The sequence below is a fragment of the Cherax quadricarinatus genome, chromosome 73, assembly GCF_038502225.1.
Source record: "Cherax quadricarinatus isolate ZL_2023a chromosome 73, ASM3850222v1, whole genome shotgun sequence".
Classification (NCBI taxonomy): Eukaryota; Metazoa; Arthropoda; class Malacostraca; order Decapoda; family Parastacidae; genus Cherax; species Cherax quadricarinatus.
In genome coordinates this window covers 15797995-15813305 of record NC_091364.1, presented here as the reverse complement: position 1 = coordinate 15813305, position 15311 = coordinate 15797995, and the positions used below count along the sequence as shown (strand labels likewise).

Below are 15311 nucleotides of genomic sequence, written 5' to 3'. Positions count from 1 at the left end.
GCACTCCTCAGTGCACCACTCACCTTTTTTACCCTCATCATTCTATGATTCACCTCGTCTTTCATAGACCCATCAGCTGACAAGCCCACTCCCAGATCTCTGAATACATTCACTTCCTACATACTCCCTCCAGGCTGATATCCAACCTTTAATTACCTAATTTTTTTATCCCCATCACCTTGCTCTTTCCTGTGTTCACTTTTGATTTCCTTCTTTTCCATGCCCTCCCAAACTCGTCCACCAGCCTCTCTTCAGAGGCTCCCAAAAGCACAGTGTTATCAGGAAACAGAAACTGTGACATCTCCCACTTTGTGTTAGATTCTTTATCTTTTAATCCCTCACCTTTTCCCAACACCCGAGCATTCACTTCTCATACAACCCCATCTATATACGAGTATATATTGAACAACCTTGGTGATATCTAAGACCTACTTTTACTGCGAAATAATCTCCCTCTCTTCTACATACTCTAACCTAAGCCTCACTATCTTCGTAAAAACTATTAACTGCTTTCAGTTAACTACCATCTATTCCATGCACTTGCAACATCTGCCACATTGCTCCCACATCCACCCCATCACATGCCTTTTCCAAATCTATAAATACAGAGAAAATCTCTCTACCTTTATCTAAATACTATTCACTTATGTGGCTTACTGTAAACACTAGGTCTACACACCCCCTGCTTTTCCTCAAGCCTTCCTGTTCATCTACTTCATATAAAATATGTTTCTCTTGCCTCATCTTCCTTTCCTCTGAAGAAATGTGTATAAGCACATAAAATCGCTCAGGTTTTAATTCCTGTTTTCACTGTGGTATTTTGTTCATATTTGCAATCACGTGATTTATTATATATATATATATATATATATATATATATATATATATATATATATATATATATATATATATATATATATATATATATATATATAGGGAGGTACAACCTCTAGAACTGTACTGGGGACCCTCATCCACTACGCAATATCAGATCACAACATAATAAGAGGCACAGACATGTATGCACAGGGCTCCTGACCAGCAAAATGTGATCAGTCATGACGGTGTCTTCACAAAATTCAACTTCAATAACAAAAACATACAATGGGAACAAGTCACCCATGTCCTAAATGAAAGAAGCTGGGAAAATATCCTAAACAACACGGATCCGAACCGTTGCCTAGAAAAATAGTCTGTGGCTCTTGAGATCTGCTCAAGGCACATTCCATTAAGAAAAAGAAAGAGAAGATGTAAACTAGAAAGAGAGAGACGCTCCCTATACAGACGAAAGCAAAGAATCACAGAGCTGCTGAGAGGGGCCAATATATCTGAAATACGAAGGGAGACACTGGTCAGTGAAATAACAAATATCGAACTTAAACTGAAGGAATCTTGCAAGAGACAAGAATCACAGGAAGAACTAAAAGCCCTAAAGGAAACTGAAAGAAAATACTTTTCTCTTATGCCAAATCTAAGGAAAAGCAACATCCAGTATTGAGCTCTTGCTTAGGCGAGATGTTACTGAATAAATACCACTTGTTCGTAGTTACAAATATATATATATATATATATATATATATATATATATATATATATATATATATATATATATATATATATATATATATATATCGTGCCGAATATGTAAAACTGGTCAATTAGCAAGAACTCATTTAAAATTAAGTCCTTTCTAAAGTTTTCTCTTATATATTTAAAGATATATTTTTTCATTAATGTTGATGTAAAAATTTATAATTTTGCACCAAAAGGAACTTAGAAAACTTACCTAACCTTATTATAACAAGCGCAATTTATTTTAGCCTAACCCAACTAAATACATTTTAGATTTGTTTACAATAATTTAATACTAAACAAACACAGTGAAATATATTTTTTTCGTTAGGTTCAGAATGATTTTGGCGAAATTATTGCATACACAAATTTTCGCTTGTTCTATATGGCAAGATGAACGTTGCTATTTAAGCCAAGATCGCAAGTTCTGCCTATTCGGCACGACATATATATATATATATATATATATATATATATATATATATATATATATATATATATATATATGTGTGTGTGTGTGTGTGTGTGTGTGTGTGTGTGTGTGTGTGTGTGTGTGTGTGTGTGTGTAAGAAAAATAGGCAGGAAGAGATAGAGTAAAAGAGAAAGTACAAGAGGAATGGAGGGAAAGAGGGGGATGGCAGTCCCATGTGTTGTACTGATTCTTTATTTTCTGATAGCAATAAAGATTTGAAGGAAGAATTATAGCAGCTGTGGGAGAGGGAGAGGTTGGTGAGAGAGGAGACACGAACCCCTGTGTCCAGTTCCAACACTCGCACAGTGAAAGACTCACAGTACTTGAGAGGCTCAGTACTGGGGTAACTCACTGTTATTTACGCCAGTGTACTCGGTACATTCTAAAGTGCCTAATTTCTCCTGCTTTCTATCACTATCGTCACGGTATATATGTGTATTTGTTAGTGAATATATTAGAGAATTATTAGACAAACATCTTTTGTTGTCATTTCTATTGTCACTGTTTTTTTAAGTATCATTATGGGTATGAATGTAAGTATTACTAGTCATTCTGTGTTTAATATATACACTGCATTAGGGAAGGTTGTGTGTACCCACAAACTCTCTTTTAAAATATTAAATGACCCATCTTGTCGGCTGAGGGTTGAGTCAACTTGTGGTCCTTCCTTGTGGTCCTCCTTGCTAGTAGCTGACTTACATGAAGCCATTAGTGGTCCAGCAGGTCTTCAATGACACAGTTGGTCAGTAAAAACTGATGGGAAGGGCCCCCCTCATCCTGGTTGTGAAAACTTCTTGCAGTGACATGGGCCTACTAACACACACACACACACACACACACACACACACACACACACACACACACACACACACACACACACACACATGCATCATGTTAGGGATACTACCAGAGAGAGAGAGGTGATGATGAACCAATAAGACTGGATCCCGTATTCACCTTGAGTAGTTTGGACATCGAGGACATAACGTACGTTAGGAGCCTCTGAGCTAGTGATCACGTGATTCTGAGCTTTGAATACATAATAGTTACAAGTGTAACTACTATGTATTCAAAGTAGAATGGGAGAAGCCAAACGACTAAAGGATTACACAGGCATGAGGAACTTTTTGCAACAGGTTCAGTGGGAAATAGAACTGGTAGAAAAATCAGTAACAGAAATAATGGACTACGTGACACGAAAATGCAAGGAGGCAGAGGAGAGGTTTATTCCCAAGGGAAATAGAAATAATGGGAAGACCATAACGAGCTCTTGGTTCACCCAGAGATGTAGGGAGGCAAAGCCTAAGTGTGTTAGAGAAAGGAAAAAGTACAGAAGACACAGGACCCAGGAAAATAAAGAGATTAATCTAAGAGCCAGAAACGAGTATGCACAGATAAGCGGCAATACGAAAATGACATAGCATCGAAAGTCAAGTTTGACCCGAAGCTGTTGTATAGCCACATCAGGAGGAAAACAACAATCAAGGGCCAGGAAATCAGGTTGAGGAAGGATGTTGGGAGTTCACAAGAAATGACCAAGAAGTATGTGAGGGGCTCAACATGAGATTTAAAGAAGTATTTACAGCGGAGACAGGAAGGACTCCAGTAAGTCAAAACAGGGGGGGTATACCAGCAAGTGTTGGATGAAATACACACAACAATGGAGGAGGTGACGAAGCTGTTGCATGAACTTGACACCTCAGAGAGCAGAGATGCTGTGTGTGCCACTAATAACAATCTTCAGCACATCCATTGAAACTGGGCAGCTGCTTAATGTATGGAAGACGGCAAGTATACTCCCAGTTTTAAGAAAAGAGACAGACACAAGGGATTAAAATACAGACCAGTGTCACTAACGTGTATAGTATGCAAAGTCATGGAGAAGATTATCAGGAGGAGAGTGGTGAAGCACCTAAAAAGCAACAAGCTTTTAAATGACAACCAGCACGGTTTCAGAGAAGGGAAATCCTGTGTCACAAACCTACTGGAGTTTTATGGCAAGGTAACAGAAGAAAGACATGCGAGGGAGGAGTGGGTAGATTGCATTTTCTTGGACTGCAAGTAGGCCTTCGACACAGTTCCTCTCAAGAGATTAGTGAAAAAGCTAGAGGATCAGGCACACACATCAGGAAAGGCACTGCAAAGAATCAGAGAATACTTGGCAGGGAAGCAACAGTGAGTCATGGTACGCAATGAGGTGTCAGAGTGGGCGCCTGTGGCCAGTGGGGTTCTACAGGGGTCAGTCCTAGGACCAATGTTGTTTTTGGTATATGCGAATTACTGAAGGGATAGACTCAGAAGTGTCCCTGTTTGCAGATGATGTGAAGTTAATGAGGATAATTAAATCTGATGAGGATCACGCAGGACTACATAGTCATGAAGATCGGGGAAGGGCAAAAAAGACCGCAGACAGCGTATTGGCTAGGTGGCCAAAGACTGCAAACCTCACTCAAGGAAAAGGATCTTGGGGTGAGTATAATGCCGAGCACATCTTCTCAGGCGCACATCAACCAGATAACTGCTGCAACAAATGGGCGCTTGGCAAGCCTAAAAATAGCGTTCCGATACCTCAGGAAGGAATCGTTCAAGACTCTGTTCACTGTGTATGTCAGGCCCATATTGGAATATGCAGCAGCAGTTTGGAACCCACACTTGGTCAAGCACGTCAAGAAATTAGAAAAAGTGAAAAAGGTTTCCAACGAACTAGTCCCAGAGCTAAGGGGAATATCCTACGATGAAAGGTTAAGGGAAATCGGCATCACGACACTGGAGGACAGAAGGGTTAAGGAAGACATGATAGGGACATATAAAATTCTGCGAGGAATTGACAAGGTGAGCAGACATGATGTTCCAGTGATGGGACCCCGACACAAGGGGTTGAAGACTCAGATGAGTCAAAAGGATGTTAGGAAGTAATTCTTCAGTCATAGAGTTGTCAGAAAGTGGAATAGTCTGGAAAGTGACGTAGTGGAGGCAGGAACCATACATAGTTTTAAGATGAGGCTTGATAAAGCTCATGGAACAGGGAGAGAGAGGATCTAGTAGTGACCAGTGAAGAGGCGGATCCAGGAGCTATGAATCGATCCCTGCAACCACAAATTGGTGAGTAGACACACACACACACACACACACACACACACACACACACACACGCAAACATACCGGTTCTGACATTCAGGTAATTGTGGCAGGTATGTTGATTGTCTTCTTTGCGGCTTGTCCCGTTGACGCTTAAAGTTTAAGTTCCTATTTTGGAACATATACTTTGAACTTATACTTTTGGAACTTATACCTTAAAGATTTGTTAGTTTTGTGATGCTGAGGTTGTTTTGTTAGGAAATAGGCCTGTGCTAGCTTGTCCCTCGACATACTGACCTCTGTCACAAGAGCACCTGAGCCAGTTGATCCTTGAACATACTGACCTGTCACTATAGCACCTGTGCCAGCTGCCAGCTGGTCCTTGAGCATACTGACCTCTCACTAGAGCACCTGTGCCAGCTGTTCCTTGAATATGCTGACCTCTGTCACTAGAGCACCTGTGTCAGCTGGTCCTTGAAGATACTGACCTCTGTCACTGGAGCACCTGTGCCAGCTGGTCCTTGAACATACTGACTTGTCACTAGAGCACCTGTGCCAGCTGGTCCTTGAACATACTGACCTCTAGCACTAGAGTGTGTCAGCTGGTCCTTGAACATACTGACCTCTAGCACTAGAGTGTGTCAGCTGGTCCTTGAACATACTGACCTCTAGCACTAGAGTGTGCCAGCTGGTCCTTGAACATACTGACTTGTCACTAGAGCACCTGTGCCAGCTGGTCCTTGAACATACTGACCTCTAGCACTAGAGTGTGTCAGCTGGTCCTTGAACATACTGACCTCTAGCACTAGAGTGTGTCAGCTGGTCCCTCATCATACTGACCACTGACACAAGAGTCTGTTTTCTTAACAATCACTTGTGCCTTCGTACACATCCATGTTTGACGTCCTGTTTGTATTTAGTTCCCATGATTATTAAACGTTTACTTTGAGAGAAGTCCATAATAATTCACGCAGCTGCCTCGGAGAGTTAAAGTTATATATGTTATCTTAGCTCCTTCCTGGCATGTGTAGGGAATTTTAGGTAAAAAAGACACAGATGCAACTGATGTGACATTTTATTAAGGCAACGTTTCGCTCTGCAGGAGCTTTGTCAAAACGTTAGGTTTGATAAAGCTCATGGATAGCGAAACGTCGTCACAATAAAAGTCACATTAGATGCATGTGTGTCCTCTGACCTAACATTTCGTCGGTAATTCTGCGGTAATTCTATGTGTAGGTGGGACAGCATATTGATAACTGTAATGTTCTGCATGAGGAAATTCTCTGATTTAAAATAATTTAATCTAAAATTCCATTTGAAAATGAACTACTGCTAGACTTCAGTAAATCAAAGGTTTCAAGTATCAGTTTTAATTATCTCTTGTCTGTGATTACTGGAAATGTTCTAAACTGATTACTGAACTTTTATTTGACTTATTGAAAAATTCTGAGTCAATTATATTATAAAAGATTCTTTTATTTCAAACGCCACAACAGGCTGGTCTGATGGGCACAGTTTGAAACACTCAGAGTAATGAAGTGAGGAACATTTTCCAGTTCTCGCAAACTGAGCGACTCTCAGTACCGAAAAAGAGGAGCTGATCCCTGTTCCAGAACTCACAAAGTGAGCTGCTCTCAATACTGAAGAGGAGGAGTAAACAACTAACAGTTCTGGGGCGGGAGAACTGTTTCCAGTTCCAGGAATCACTAAGTCAACAATTAACAGTTCTGGGGCGGGAGAACTGTTTCCAGTTCCACGAATCAAGTCATCAACTAACAGTACTGGGGCGGGAGAATTGTTCCCAGTTCCAGGAATCCCAGTCAACAACTTGCAATACAAAATCGACTCGCAGCACCGAGAGGATTCAAAATATTAGTCTGATTCACAGTATAACTGTTTCCAGTTCCACCATTGACAAGGTGAGAGAATAACAGTAATGGAACAACACACAGTCCTGGAGCAGTTCACAGTAATGAAGCAACTCACAGAACTGGAGCAACTCCCAGTACTGAAGCCACTCACAGTACCGTAGGAATTTTCAATACTGGAGCCACTCATAGCACTGGAGCAACTCACAGTACTGGAGCAGCCACTACCAGTACTTGAGCCACTCACACTACTATAGCAACTCACAGTACTGGAGTCACTCACACTACTATAGCAACTCACAATACTGGAGCAGCCACTCACAGTACTGGAGCGGAGGAACTAGATGCTTTCTATATACTATACAATTTATTTAGAAGAAAAGTCACGTTCTTGCAGTAGGGAGCCTCGGTGCTGGTCAAGGCCTCTTAATTCAAGGAATTAAAACTCCCCTCTCCTTCCTCATATCAAACCTAATTGCCTTCCACGCGGCATTCGCTCTATAACCCATTCAGGTTTTGCAGCTTACCTTCAATAAAATAATAATAATAATAATAATAGCAATAATAATAATAAGCTTCATATGTCCAAACATAGGTGACTATAGTACTAGAGAAAGAATAGAGAAAGAGGAGAGGTAATTTGCCGACGATCAGTCCCTTAGCCTTGATAGAAGGCGGTCAGCCTGAAGCCTGAACTCTGACGCAACAACACTAAGGTGTCTTAATGCGGGTGTGTTTTCTGCAACTCTATTGCTAACAACTGCCTAGCGTGACCTACTTCCACTAGTAACAACTGCCTAGCGCTACAATAGTGTCCACTTCAGCATCCCATGCAATAGAGTCCACTTCAGGATCTTATACAATAAGACACACTTCAGGATCCCCTTCAGTGGTATCCACTTCAGAATCCTTTAAAATAGGATCCACCCCAAGATCTTCTATAATAGGATCCACTTCAGGATCCCCTACATTTCAGAATCCTATTGAATAGTATCTACTTAATCATCCGCTGCAATAGGATCCTCTTCAGGATTCTCTAAAATAGGATCCACTTCAGGATACCTTACAATAGAATCTTCTTCACGATCCTCTACAATAAGATCCATTCCAGGATCCTCTACAACAGGATCCGCTTCAGGATACCTTAAAGAAATTTTTTTTTCAGAATCCTCTACAGTAGGATCCACTTCAAGATACTGAGGGTTATTCTCTCGTTCTGCTGAAGGTTGACCTCTGAAGTCAGGCCTAAACGACCAAAGTTTTCAGAGACCAAAGTCGAGGTTGAAATATAAAATTTAATGAAGGAAATTTATTTCAGAATTTAAAACCCCGATATAAGGTGAGGCCAGGATGGCAGGATGGCATGACGTGGGTGATGGATGGCAGGATGGCATGACGTGGGTGATGGATGGCAGGATGGCATGACGTGGGTGATGGATGGCAGGATGGCATGACGTGGGTGATGGATGGCAGGATGGCATGACGTGGGTGATGGATGGCAGGATGGCATGACGTGGGTGATGGATGGCAGGATGGCATGACGTGGGTGATGGATGGCAGGATGGCATGACGTGGGTGCTGGATGGCAGGATGGCATGACGTGGGTGCTGGATGGCAGGATGGCATGACGTGTGTGCTGGATGGCAGGATGGCATGACGTGGGTGCTGGATGGCAGGATGGCATGAAGTGGGTGATGGATGGCATGATGGCATGACCGGTGATGGGTGGAAAGCTGGCATGACGTGGATGATAGGTGGCAGATGGGATGACGAGTAATGGGTGGCAGGATGGTATGACGTGGGTAATAAGTGGCATTATGGAATGATGGGTGGTAGGATGGCATGACATGGGTGATGGGTGGCATTATGGCATAACTGGTGAGGGGTGATTGGATGGCATGACGTGGGTGATGGATGGCAGGATGGCATGATGTGGGTGATGGATGGCAGGATGGCATGACGTGGGTGATGGATGGCAGGATGGCATGACGTGGGTGATGAATGGCAGGATGGCATGACGTGGGTGATGGATGGCAGGATGGCATGACGTGGGTGATGGATGGCAGGATGGCATGACGTGGGTGATGGATGGCAGGATGGCATGACGTGGGTGACGGATGGCAGGATGGCATGACGTGGGTGATGGATGGCATGATGGCATGACGTGGGTGATGGATGGCATGATGTAGGAGATGGATGGCAGGATGGCATGACGTGGGTGATGGATGGCAGGATGGCATGACGTGGGTGATGGATGGCAGGATGGCATGACGTGGGTGATGGATGGCAGGATGGCATGACGTGGGTGATGGATGGCAGGATGGCATGACGTGGGTGATGGATGGCAGGATGGCATGACCGGTGATGGGTGGAAAGCTGGCATGACCGGTGATGGGTGGAAAGCTGGCATGACGTGGATGATAGGTGGCAGATGGGATGACGAGTAATGGGTGGCAGGATGGTATGACGTGGGTAATAAGTGGCATTATGGAATGATGGGTGGTAGGATGGCATGACATGGGTGATGGGTGGCATTATGGCATAACTGGTGAGGGGTGACTGGATGGCATGACGGGTGATGGATGGCAGGATGGCATGACCGGTGATGGGTGGGAGGGTGGCATGACGGGTGATGGATGGCAAGATGGCATGACCGGTGACGGGTGGCAGGGTGACATGGCCGGTGATGAGTAGCAGAATGGCATGACTGGTGATGAGTGGCAGGGTGGCATGACTGGTGATGGGTGGCAGGGTGGCATGACCGGTTATGGGTGGCAGGGGGGCATGACTGGTGATGGGTGGCAGGGGGGCATGACTGGTGATGGGTGGCAGGGTGGCATGACTGGTGATGGGTGGCAGGATGGCATGGCCGGTGATGGGTGTCAGGGTGGCATGACTGGTGATGGGTGGCAGGGTGGCATGACCGGTGATGGGTGGCAGAGTTGCATGACTGGTGATGGGTGGCAGGGTGGCATGACTGGTGATGGGTGGCAGGATGGCATGGCCGGTGATGGGTGGCAGGGTGGCATGACCGGTGATGGGTGGCAGGGTGGCATGACCGGTGATGGGTGACAGAGTTGCATGACTGGTGATGGGTGGCAGGGTGGCATGACTGGTGATGGGTGGCAGGGTGGCATGACCGGTGATGGGTGGCAAGATGGCATGACGGGTGATGGTTGGCAGGATGGCATGACGGGTGATGGATGGCAGGATGGCATGACCGGTGACGGGTGGCAGGGTGACATGACCGGTGATGGGTGGCAGGGTGACATGACCGGTGATGGGTGGCAGAGTTGCATGACTGGTGATGGGTGGCAGGGTGGCATGGCTGGTGATGGGTGGCAGGGTGGCATGACCGGTGATGGGTGGCAGGGTGGCGTGACTGGTGATGGGTGGCAGGGTGGCATGACCGGTGATGGGTGGCAGGGTGGCATGACTGGTGATGGGTGGCAGGGTGGCATGACCGGTGATGGGTGTCAGGGTGGCATGACCGGTGATGGGTGGCAGGGTGGCATGACTGGTGATGGGTGGCAGGGTGGAATGGCTGGTGATGGGTGACAGGGTGGCATGAATGGTGATGGGTGTCAGGGTGGCATGACCGGTGATGGGTGGCAGGGTGGCATGACCGGTGTTGGGTGGCAGGGTGGCATGGTGTGAGTCAGGAGTGACAGGGTGCAGCAGGGACAGGGAGGATACACAGGCGAAATATCCACAAACAATAATTTCAGATTGAGGGAGACTGTACCACAGTGTACACAGTGCTCTGCTCACTGTACCACAGTGTACACAGTGCTCTGCTCGCTGTACCACAGTGTACACAGTGCTCTGCTCGCTGTACCACAGTGTACACAGTGCTCTGCTCACTGTACCACAGTGTACGCAGTGCTCTGTTCACTGTACCACAGTGTACACAGTGCTCTTCTCACTGTACCACAGTGTACACAGTGCTCCGCTCACTGTACCACAGTGTACGCAGTGCTCTGCTCACTGTACCACAGTGTACACAGTGCTCTTCTCACTGTACCACAGTGTACACAGTGCTCCGCTCACTGTACCACAGTGTACACAGTGCTCTGCTCGCTGTACCACAGTGTACACAGTGCTCTACTCACTGTACCACAGTGTACACAGTGCTCTGCTCGCTGTACCACAGTGTACACAGTGCTCTGCTCACTGTACCACAGTGTACACAGTGGTCTGCTCGCTGTACCACAGTGTACACAGTGCTCTGCTCACTGTACCACAGTGTACACAGTGCTCTACTCACTGTACCACAGTGTACACAGTGCTCTGCTCACTGTACCACAGTGTACACATTGCTCTGCTCACTGTACCACAGTGTACACAGTGCTCTGCTCGCTGTACCACAGTGTAGACAGTGCTCTGCTCGCTGTACCACAGTGTACACAGTGTTCTGCTCACTGTACCACAGTGTACACAGTGCTCTGCTCACTGTACCACAGTGTACACAGTGTTCTGCTCACTGTACCAAAGTGCACACAGTGCTCTGCTCACTGTACCACAGTGTACACAGTGCTCTGCTCACTGTACCACAGTGCACACAGTGCTCTGCTCACTGTACCACAGTGTACACAGTGCTCTGCTCACTGTACCACAGTGTACACAGTGCTCTGCTCACTGTACCACAGTGTACACAGTGCTCTGCTCACTGTACCTTAGTGTACACAGTGCTCTGCTCGCTGTACCACAATGTAAACAGTGCTCTGCTCACTGTACCACAGTGCACACAGTGCTCTGCTTACTGTACCACAGTGTACACAGTGCTCTGCTCACTGTACCACAGTGTACACAGTGCTCTGCTCGCTGTACCACAGTGTACACAGTGCTCTACTCACTGTACCACAGTGTACACAGTGCTCTGCTCACTGTACCACAGTGTACACAGTGCTCTGCTCACTGTACCACAGTGTACACAGTGCTCTGCTCACTGTACCACAGTGTACACAGTGCTCTGTTCACTGTACCACAGTGTACATAGTGCTCTGCTCACTGTACCACAGTGCACACAGTGCTCACTGTACCGCAGTGTACACAGTGCTCTGCTCACTGTACCACAGTGCACACAGTGCTCACTGTACCGCAGTGTACACAGTGCTCTGCTCACTGTACCACAGTGTACACAGCGCTCTGCTCGTTGTACTACAGTGCACACAGTGCTTACTGTACCGCAATGTACACAGTGCTCTGCTTGCTGTACCACAGTGTACACAGTGCTCTGCTCGTTGTACCACAGTGTGCACAGTGCTCTGTTCGCTGTACAACAATTTACACAGTGCTCTGCTCACTGTTCAACAATGTACACAGTTCTCTGCTCACTGTATCACATTGATCCAATACTTTGGCGCCAAGATAACGCTAGACGTTTGGTCGCTGCATGCAGGGGATGAGATGAAAAACTGAAAGCCACCTTCCTGAGTGCTGGTTAGTTTGGACCAAAACGTCTAGCGATAGCTAAGCGCTAAATTATTGAATGAGTGTGGTACGGTGAGCAGACCACTGCGTACCTTGTCCTAAGGTTCGTAGGTTCAAGTCTCCGTCTTCCTGAGATTAGTGTTTGCGAATTTATATATATATATATATATATATATATATATATATATATATATATATATATATATATATATATATATATATATATAAAATATATAAAAAGCAGGATCCACAAATAGCTTTAACAGCAGGTATGACAAGGCTCACGAAACCAGGAGGCAAGACAGTAGGAGCCAGTGAAGAGGCGGAGCCGGGAACTGTAACACGACACCTGCAGCCACAGGTAGGTAAGGATATACTTACCTATATGTAGTTGTAGGCTTCGTGTCTTAGTTTCTGGCCCCGTTTCTCCGCTGGCCGCTACTGAGTTACCTCACTCCGAGACAGTGTCGAAGAATATAATAACAATGGTGATCATCAGTATGTAGCAGGTAATCGGCTAGTTAGCCAAGTGTTTGGAGCTCCCTCACCCTCCTTCACCCTCCCTCACCCTCCATCACCCTCCCTCACCCTCCATTACTCACCATTACTCTCCTTCACCCTCCCTCACCCTCCATCACCCTCCGTCACCCTCCGTCACCCATCATCACCCTCCCTCATCCCCCATCACCCATCATCACCTACCATCACCCTCCCTCACCCTCCATCACCCTCACCCTCCATTACCCACCATTATCCATCACCCATCGCTCAACCTCCATCACCCACCATCACCTTCCATCACCCACCATCACGTTCCCTCACCCATCACCCACCATCACCCTCCACTTTTCTCCATCCCCACCATCACCCTCCACTTTTCTCCATCCCCACCATCACCTACCATCACCCACCATCACCCATCACCCTCCATCACCCAACATCACCCATCACCCACCATCACCCTCTATTACTCTCCATCCCTCACCATCACCCACCATCACCCATCATTACTCTCCATTCCCCACCTCTACGATTCCCAGAATTACATTATTCTAATGGATGGTTATACAACTTTCTCATTCATTTAAATTTTGCGATGATTTATCTCTACCAATATTTATAAAATTATAAAGGGGTAAGAGAAATACTGGTCATTTAAGTTACATACAACCGAGAGTTGTATGTCTCTCAGCTATATACACTGAAAGTATATTTTAATTCCTAAGGGATTAAAATAATGTTGACTGCTGGTAAACAGGTTACGAGCAGCCTTAATGACCCTGTTGTAGTTGATAGTCTTCAAACTCCATTCACCAACCAGTCAGTCAAGGGTTGTCAGAGAGAGTCATACTTGTCAGTGTTGCTACTGAGAGTGACCCGGACACTGCCATGGTACATACATTCTAGTAGTGAAAACACGTTTATCAGTGTTATTATACTGTGTAATTATAATGTCATTGTGTTCGTCTGTGTACGTCGACCCTGATAACAGCCTAGTGAATTGTCTGTGTACGTCGACCCTGATAACAGCCTAGTGAATTGTCTGTGTACGTCGATCCTGATAACAGCCTAGTGAATTGTCTGTGTACGTCGACCCTGATAACAGCCTAGTGAATTGTCTGTGTACGTCGACCCTGATAACAGCCTAGTGAATTGTCTGTGTACGTCGACCCTGATAACAGCCTAGTGAATTGTCTGTGTACGTCGACCCTGATAACAGCCTAGTGAATTGTCTGTGTACGTCGACCCTGATAACAGCCTAGTGAATTGTCTGTATACGTCGATCCTGATAACAGCCTAGTGAATTGTCTGTGTACGTCGACCCTGATAACAGCCTAGTGAATTGTCTGTGTACGTCGACCTTGATAACACTTACAGTGAATTGTCTATGTGATCACCAACACAAAAGTTACCTAATGCTGGAGCGGGACACAGTTTTCGTGAGGTTTTTAAGTGTTTCATGAGTGTTAAGCGCTTAGTTATAATAATAATAATAATAGTAATAATAATAATAGTAATTTAAGTGTTTAAGAAAACGCAATGACCAGAAAACTAAAAGATGAACTAAAAAAAAAATGAACCTATATATAAATCTTAAGTGTTCCTTCAGTGAGTTCCTCCTATCGGTAAGTGGTCAATGTTTCGTCTTGCCTCTCACCTGGTGTTGTATCACCCCAGCGTTGCTATCCCAGGCAGGTATCCCCGCATTCCATAACCCCAGCCTCCTCTACCTCACTGCTCGCAAAACGACATTCATACAGTTTCATTACAGCCAAAATATAAGAAATATGTATGCATGTAGGTATGTATATGTGGGTGCATATATATATATGCAGATATTTGTGTACACATTTGCGTTTGAATGCGTGTGCGTACGTATGCTTGTGTGTGTACGTATGTAAACTATTTTTTTATATATGCTAGTAAAGATTATTGTGAATATGTCCTCTCATGGAAGGTTCCTTGATGTTGGTGAGGGGCTCTTGATTTAGGGAATTGAATCTGTGCTCCAGTTCCCCGAATTAAGCCTGAATGCCTTCCACATCCCCCCCCCCTGGGCGCTGTATAATCCTACGGGTTTAGCGCTTCCCCCTTGATTATAATAATAATAATATTGTGAATATGTATACGCATATGTATATTTGATTCTACATATATACGCATATATGATAACAGAAGCTGTAAGGAGAAATGTAAAATATAAATCATTGACAATTATATATAATCAATCATCGTCACTATTATCGTTATTATCAAAATTACCATTATTTTAATGATTGTTATGATCATTATGATTATCATGAACATCAGTCATCCACTCCTGGGCCGTGCATACGCTCACACAAACTTGCTTCTTTAACACACACACACACACACACACACACACA

General features: G+C 45.0%; 1 protein-coding gene across 3 annotated transcripts in view; it reads right to left on the bottom strand.

Moving 5' to 3' along the window:
* The window catches only part of LOC128701095 (two pore potassium channel protein sup-9), a 540549-nt gene that overhangs the window by 508743 nt on the left and 16495 nt on the right, over positions 1 to 15311 (bottom strand). The window lies entirely within an intron of this gene.